Below are 7,500 nucleotides of genomic sequence, written 5' to 3' on the forward strand. Positions count from 1 at the left end.
TTCCAGCTGTGACCAAGTTGTGGAACGATCTTCCTAATCGGGTAGTTGAATCGGTAGAACTTTAAGTTCAAAGTGGGAGCAAATGTTTTTGTTGACCAGGCTGACAGGAGTCTATTTATTATTTATATATGACATATCTGTTTTTGACATTGTTAATAGTTTATATTGGACATATTCTAAAAACAGTAACAGCGTCAAAACAGATATGTTAATTTATTCTCACCATTTATTTATTTGCTTATTTCCTTTCCTCACTGGGCTATTTTTCCCAGTTGGAGCCCTTGTGCTTATAGCATCTTGCTCTTCCAACTAGGGTTGTAGTTTGGCTAGTAATAATAATAATAATATTATTACTAGTAGTATTAGCCAAGCTTCAACCCTATGTGGAAAATCAGAATGCTACAAGCCCAAGTCCATCAACAGGGAAAATAAATTATATGAAAAGTGATGATTCAAGATTATCAAATATCTTAAAATCAGTGAGTGATAAAACAGATCTGTCATATACATAAAATTTTTTGAAGAAAACCTTATTTCAACATGTGCAACCAAAATATTCGTTGCAAGTTTGAATTTCTAAAGTGTACCTGACACTTGCACGCATTCGTGGCACGCACTGGTACGCATTGATGCGCGAACTCGCGTGAACGAGTCGTGAAAATGTCGTGAACAGTGCGGGAACGATGAGTGGCATGCGTGCCCAGAACTTTGAAATGTTTAAAGTTTGTGGCACGCATTGGCACGCCAAAAATAGTCGTGAACGATGCGCAAACTGGAGTGAACTGGCGTGAACGATGCGGGAAGTGGCGTGAAATTTATAATGAAGAGAAACAAAAAGGAAACGAAAAATTAATGAAAAGGAAAGAAAAATAAACCTAATAAATACTTAGATTTGCTGTTTTAATGTGAAAAAAAAATGATATCTTATTTCAAACTATTTCTATAACTTTATAATGAAGAGAAACAAAAATTAAACGAAAAAAATTAATGAAAAGGAAAGAAAAATAAACCTAATTAATTTTTATATTTGCTGTTTTAATGTGAAAAAAAATTATATCTGATTTCAAACTATTTCTATAACTTTATAATGAAGAGAAACAAAAAGGAAACGAAAAAATTAATGAAAAGGAAAGAAAAATAAACCTAATAAATTTTTATATTTGCTGTTTTAATGTGAAAAAAAATGATATCTTATTTCAAACTATTTCTATAACTTTATAATGAAGAGACAAAAAGGAAACGAAAAAATTAATGAAAAGGAAAAAAATAAACCTAATAAATTTTTATATTTGCTGTTTTAATGTGAAAAAAAAATTATATCTTATTTCAAACTATTTCTATAACTTTATAATGAAGAGACAAAAAGGAAACGAAAAAATTAATGAAAAGGAAAGAAAAATATAAACCAAATAATTTTTTTTATTTGCTGTTTGAATGTAAAAATATAATGATGTCTTATTTCATGCACACACTTATTTTCCTCTATTACCAATCAAGAGCCAAAACTTTTGTTTTAAATAAAAATGAACTGAAAAATAAACCCAAGAAATTTTTAAGTTTGCGGTTTGAATGTAAAAATAAAATGATGTTTTATTTCATCAACATACTTATTCTTCTTTATTACCTTAAAATGAAGAGCAAAACAAATTTTTTCTGTTTGCTGTTTTAATGTAAAAATAAAATGATTTCTTATTTCAACACACTTTTTTTTCTCTATTACCTTAAAATCAACAGCCTAAAAACTTTTCATGTTTGCTGCTTTTAACGTTAAAATAAAATGCTTTCTTAATACTTGAACATATTTTATGTCTGCTATTTATATGTAAATCAAATGCTTTCTTGTTTTTTTGTTTCTCTTTTTCCTTTGCCAGCCTTTTCTGATGCACTCCAACAAATTCTACAGCAGCTGCCAGGTATAGGTATCTTCTCCTCAATGCAATGGGGTGTCTGACAGAAAGCTTTGTTGTCTCTTCCGAAGCCAATCCAAGAATGTTCTCGGGTTGGAGAAGCCCCGTTTTTATATGGAGTGGCCAATTCGTGAACTGGCGTGAACGATGCGTGAACGATGCGGAATGATACGGAAAGATGAGTGAACGTGTCGTGAACTTGTCGTGAACTAGGCGTGCCAATTCGTGCCATGGCGTGAACGTGTCGTGAACTGGTCATGAACAGTGCGGGAAAAAACCCAGAGCGTGGCAAAAATGCGCGCAAGTGTCAGGCAGGCTTAAAGGTCCAGCGATTCAACTGCCTGATTAGGAAGATCATCCCACAATCTGGTCACAGTTTTAATAAAACTTCTATAATACTGTGTAGTGTTGAGGCTTACGATGGAGAAGTAGGTGGATGAAATATAGGGTGCCACTAAAGACAGACGTGGAAGGATTTATTGTTGCAAAAGAAAAGTTAAACATTTTAAAAGGTGTATGTTTGAAAATGGGTCAGACAAGGACTTGTTTTTTGTTATTTACTTGTATTATTATCAGGGCTGTGACACAAAACTCTTAGAGAAGACGATGTAAATATGAATTGTGGGTTAAGTATATTATTTGTGAACGAGGAGGAAATATTATTTACAGATGATATACTATTGACGGTGGATAGCAAAGACGAACGAAAGTGATAGTATTTGTAAGGGAAAAGTGAGAGTAAAAGTGAGCAAGTTAGATTACGAGTTATGAGAGTAAATGTAGTCTAGTTAAGATAGAGCAGAGAATGTTAATACGGAGTAACTATAATGGATGGCAGTATGATAAAATACCAGCCAAGGAAGGTAGAAGGGTGTTTCCAAAATCTAAGTGGGACCATATCCTGGGATTTTCGAGTCGCCTCTCCATTTTGAAAGTGAAGAATAGATAATAAATGCAAGGTTAAGAAATAATAATATTGGGTGGTTTGGTCATGTGGAAAGAGTGGACAACAGCAGAGATGAGTGGAGAGACTACAAAGCTCGTAAACGTTATGCATGAGGAAAGGATGGGCAAGAAACCACCGAATAAATGGTGTTTAAATAAATGGAGTAAACGTTAAGCACGATGAAAGAAGAACCTAGAAATCACCGAGTAAAGGGTGTGAAAAGAGATGGAGATGAAGGGCTCTAAGGTCCAAGAGAAGAGTTTCTGTAGTTTGTCTTCAACGCGTTGCTGATGAACCTCATGTTTACGAAACTGACAATGTTGTGTCAGTTTTCCCTAAAGGGTATCGAACATAATTTAACCCTCAAAGTGACTTTTTTTTTTTTTTTACTTATCAATACCTTACATGGTATAATAACTATCATTGAAATAAATTACAAACAAAATGAAAACAAAACACAAGCAAAATATAATTATACTTTTCGAATCTCAGAATCTATGACGCAGAATTTAACATCAGGGTTCTCTTAATATTTTGGGTTATATTCATTGATTAATATCAGCCAGTAATGATTGCAAAATTTAAAACTTACCTGTATTCCTGAAAAAAAAAATTACAAAATTTTGGTAGCTTATTTTTAAGACATGCTTACATGAATGGTTGAATGCGAAGTGTCATTAATAATGAAAATTTTCGTAGAATATAATATTCTCAGTCATAAGAGAATTTATAATGGACATTAATTACAGACGTTTAGCATTACGTCCATATTTTGTTTTCGAGCATCATAATAAGAGTTATGAGAATGACTGTATATTCATCTAACATACGGCACAAGTTTGTCATACGGTAAAGTATGGAGACACTGCAGTTACGTTACCTCCAACCTCCCCCCCCCCCTCTCTCTCGTTGTGAAGAAGTAGAAGGAAGAGGAGGAGGAAGAGGAGGAGGAGAACTAGACGGAGGAGAACAAGTAGTGGAACAACAACAGCAACAACATCATGAAGAAGAAGAAGAAGAAGAAGAAGAAGGGAGGAGGGGGAAAAGTAGATATTCAAATACACGCTAATTAGCTAGGACATATGCAAGACGACTTATGCCTCATGCGTTGTAAGACATTGAAGTGACTGGGTCAAAGGCGGCACGAGAAAAACAAAATCCTATCGAGCACCCAAGAGTGCCAGGTAAGAGAGAGAGAGAGAGAGAGAGAGAGAGAGAGAGAGAGAGAGAGAGAGAGAGAGAGAGAGAGAGAAAAAAAAAAAAAATTTTTTCAGAGGTATTGCCTAAGAGTTTTCAGATATAATGCAAGGCGCAGCGTTCTACCAGGTTTAGAGTAATGTAAAATTAATTTCAAGATTATTCATGAACGTTTTGAGAGAGAGAGAGAGAGAGAGAGAGAGAGAGAGAGAGAGAGAGAGAGAGAGAGAGAGAGAGAGAGAGAGAGAGAGAGAAAATTGTTTTAAGACTTATTTCACAAGCCTGATCATGGGAGAAAAAATCGTTAGACGAAATGATGTATAGATAAGCCTGGAGAGAGAGAGAGAGAGAGAGAGAGAGAGAGAGAGAGAGAGAGAGAGAGAGAGAGAGAGAGAGAGAGAGAGACTGGAGTGGCGGTAAAGCTGACTGGCCGCGGGCTTTCCCTTTGATCTCAAAGCTCCCGAGTGTGTTGGCGAGTTTTTTTTTCTCTCAACCAAAGACCTTTGTTGGCTTCTTTCTAAATCTTCTTTCTATCCTCTTCATCTTTTATTCCTTTTTAAGTGTCTTCTTCCCTCTTCTCTTCACAACCAGTACTCTTTTCTCACTTCTAACATTTCGGTCCTCAGGAGAAAACAGACTTGCAATGTCATTGAAATTCCACCGCAAGGTGGTCTGCCCCCTCTTATGTCTAGCTAATTATCTAGTCCAGACCTTTCCTTCCAACATTCCGTTCCTAGGAAGAAAACAGACTTGCAATATCATTATAATTCCACAGCAAGGGGGTCTGCCCCTCATTCTAGTTAAATTGTAGTCCAGCCTTTTCCTTCAATATATTTCGTTCCCCGGAAGAAAACAGACTTGCTGTCATCTAAACTCCACAGCAAGGCGGCCTGCCCCCTCTTATATCATAGCTAATTTTCTAGTCCTGACTTCCTTCCAACATTTCGTTCCTCGGAAGAAACCTAACTTGCTATGTCATTCGAATTCCACAGCAAGGTGGTCTGCCGCCTCTTATATCAAGCTATTCCTTTAATTTTCTAGTCATCTTACGAGTCCTATGTCTAGCCCCTTCCCAATTTTCCTCATTGGGCAACATTGCTCATGTTTAGGGCATTCAATATCACAATTCAGAACTACAAAAACAAATACATAATGATCATAGGGCTGTGATGGCCTGGTGGTAGCGTCCTTGCCTGATGATTACCAGACTGGGGTTCTTGTCCCGCTCAAACTTGTTAGTTTCTTTGGTCGCTGCAACCTCACTATCCTTGTGAGCTACGGACAGGGGAATCTATGAGTATCTGCTAAGTCATCAGCAGCCTTTGCCTGGCCTCCTTAGTCCGAGCTGGGGGGAGAGGGAGCTTGGGTGCTGATCATTTGTAATATGGTCAATCTCTAGGGTTTTGTCCTGCTTGATAGGGCAATGCCATTGTCCCTTGCCTCTGCCATTCAATACGAGTGGCCTTTAAACTGGTTGCCTCTCCAGTTCATGGTCCGATCTCTCCAGATATCTAAAAATTCGTTGCCATTAACTTGTCCCCATTTCGATGAATATTGGTAAGAAACTAAAAGGAACTTTTCGCGCAAATCCCTCGGAATGGGCAACTAAAAAAACGCCTATTTAATTGATTAAATAATTATTTGATGGCGAATTTTGAAAAAAAAAAAAAAACTTTTCAAAAGATAGGAATTTTTTGAACTTATGATTGTTAATACTCTTCATGTTACAACTATAGATTATCAATACCACAATATATAAGATTGAAAAAAATCTCTGATAACTACAGTTTTATAAAACTAAATTTCTTTCAGTTTCTGGCTACACATGTAAACCTCTCTGCCCCAATATCAAGAGAATTCATTGACAACAAAGTCTCACTGCTTTGATCTTGCAAAGCCAGAAGTCTACGAGTTCCTAAAATTTAAGACTTGACACCATCGTGACCTATCCTCAATAAGGATTTTGTAAAGCACTGACTCTGGTTTTCAAAATGAAACAACTTCATGTTAAGTTTTAACAAAATTACTTTATTATGAAATTAAGTTTCTAGTTTATATTTTCTTTAAAACTCTCTCAAAATCAGCGAAATATTTCTATCAATATATAATTACTGCAATAAGCTACAAACTCAATAGACAGTAATAACAATCTACATTAATTATAGAGACAATAGTTATTGATGTTTAGTAGTACTAATAAAACCAATAATAGAGGAAAAAAGTCAAGACAAAAAAAAAAATTAAAAACAGCCATTACAACATGAAAAAGAAAAATACCCGTAATGATAATTGATACTCTTAACTAAACATATTTGATAAAAAAATAGCAATAATGCTTTAAAGAAAAATGTAAAGTACTTCATTCATAAATGTACAAATCTGAGTGCCGACGAAAGGCTGTCCAAATCTCACTGGTAATCAGCGAGAGAATAGATGCATGGACTTTATATAGTTCATATTAGATAAAATGTACTTATATCCCTTTGAAGAACCAATGACATCACACACTGGATTTCTGAACAAACTACTGAACACTTTTCTGGACAGCTGCAACTCCAGCGATTATAAAAAAAAATTTCCATCTAGTGATAAAGGAAGCATTTACTTTAGACTTTAGTTCATATCAGAAAAAATATACTTATAATATATCCCTTTGAAGAAGCAATGACATCACACTGGATTTCTGAACAAACTACTGAACACTTTTCTGGACAGCTGCACCTCCAGCGATTATAAAATGTTTTTCTATCTAGTGATAAAGGAAGCATTTGCTTTATATAGTTCATATTAGAAAAATATACTTATAATATATCCCTTTGTAGAAGCAACAGCATCACACACCGGATTTCTGAACAAACTACTGAATACACACACAATCAGTTGCACGTCCAGCTATTATGACGCAAGTTTTGTCTATAGAGTTTTCGTCAGGCTGAATTACATGTCAGTAGACACACTCCTAAACACTAAACGGTTATTTCTAATAACTTTCGGCATTACATCAATGTTCCTAATATGGAAGAAATGTAGATTTAACATAGCATTACGGTGAAATTTTTTTGAGTGATTTTTAGTCTAACCATTTGAACTTCAAAAATGTCACCTTTCAATGTATGTCTACGATTTCTGTAAATTAAATATATAAGAAACTTTGTATACCCACGATGAAACTACGATGAAACACGCATTGCATATGGGGAAAAGACTTTTATTGAATCGACCTATGGATTGATACGCAATTCTAATGAGTTTAAAAGCGAAAAACAGAATACAAGTCCGAGTTAGTCTGTCTTTACCACTAAATTATTGCATAGAGATCTCGCATTTTTTGTTTTAATACATTAGATTCTTAGGTTTGATTGGGCAGTTAGGTTTATTACTTGAATATTGCATAAAAAAAAACCTCGCCATTGGGTTTAATAAGCAGTTAGGTTTATTACTTGAATTTTG

The 7,500-nt window shown here is 35.0% G+C and overlaps 1 protein-coding gene across 2 annotated transcripts in view; it reads right to left on the minus strand.

Moving 5' to 3' along the window:
• Positions 1-6,057: 6,057 nt before the first annotated feature.
• LOC137624259 (SET and MYND domain-containing protein 4-like) overlaps positions 6,058-7,500 on the minus strand; it is a 16,510-nt gene continuing 15,067 nt past the window's right edge. Inside the window, exons 4-5 of one of the 2 annotated variants that reach the window (XR_011040700.1) lie at positions 6,772-7,500; positions 6,058-6,603 (exon numbers count right to left, since the gene is read on the minus strand). The exon at positions 6,772-7,500 is cut by the window's right edge and continues 1,016 nt beyond it. The gene's annotated coding sequence lies outside the window, so the exon portion shown is untranslated. The other variant, XM_068354787.1, reaches the window with a different exon arrangement.

The sequence above is a fragment of the Palaemon carinicauda genome, chromosome 31, assembly GCF_036898095.1.
Source record: "Palaemon carinicauda isolate YSFRI2023 chromosome 31, ASM3689809v2, whole genome shotgun sequence".
In the NCBI taxonomy this organism is placed as follows: Eukaryota; Metazoa; Arthropoda; class Malacostraca; order Decapoda; family Palaemonidae; genus Palaemon; species Palaemon carinicauda.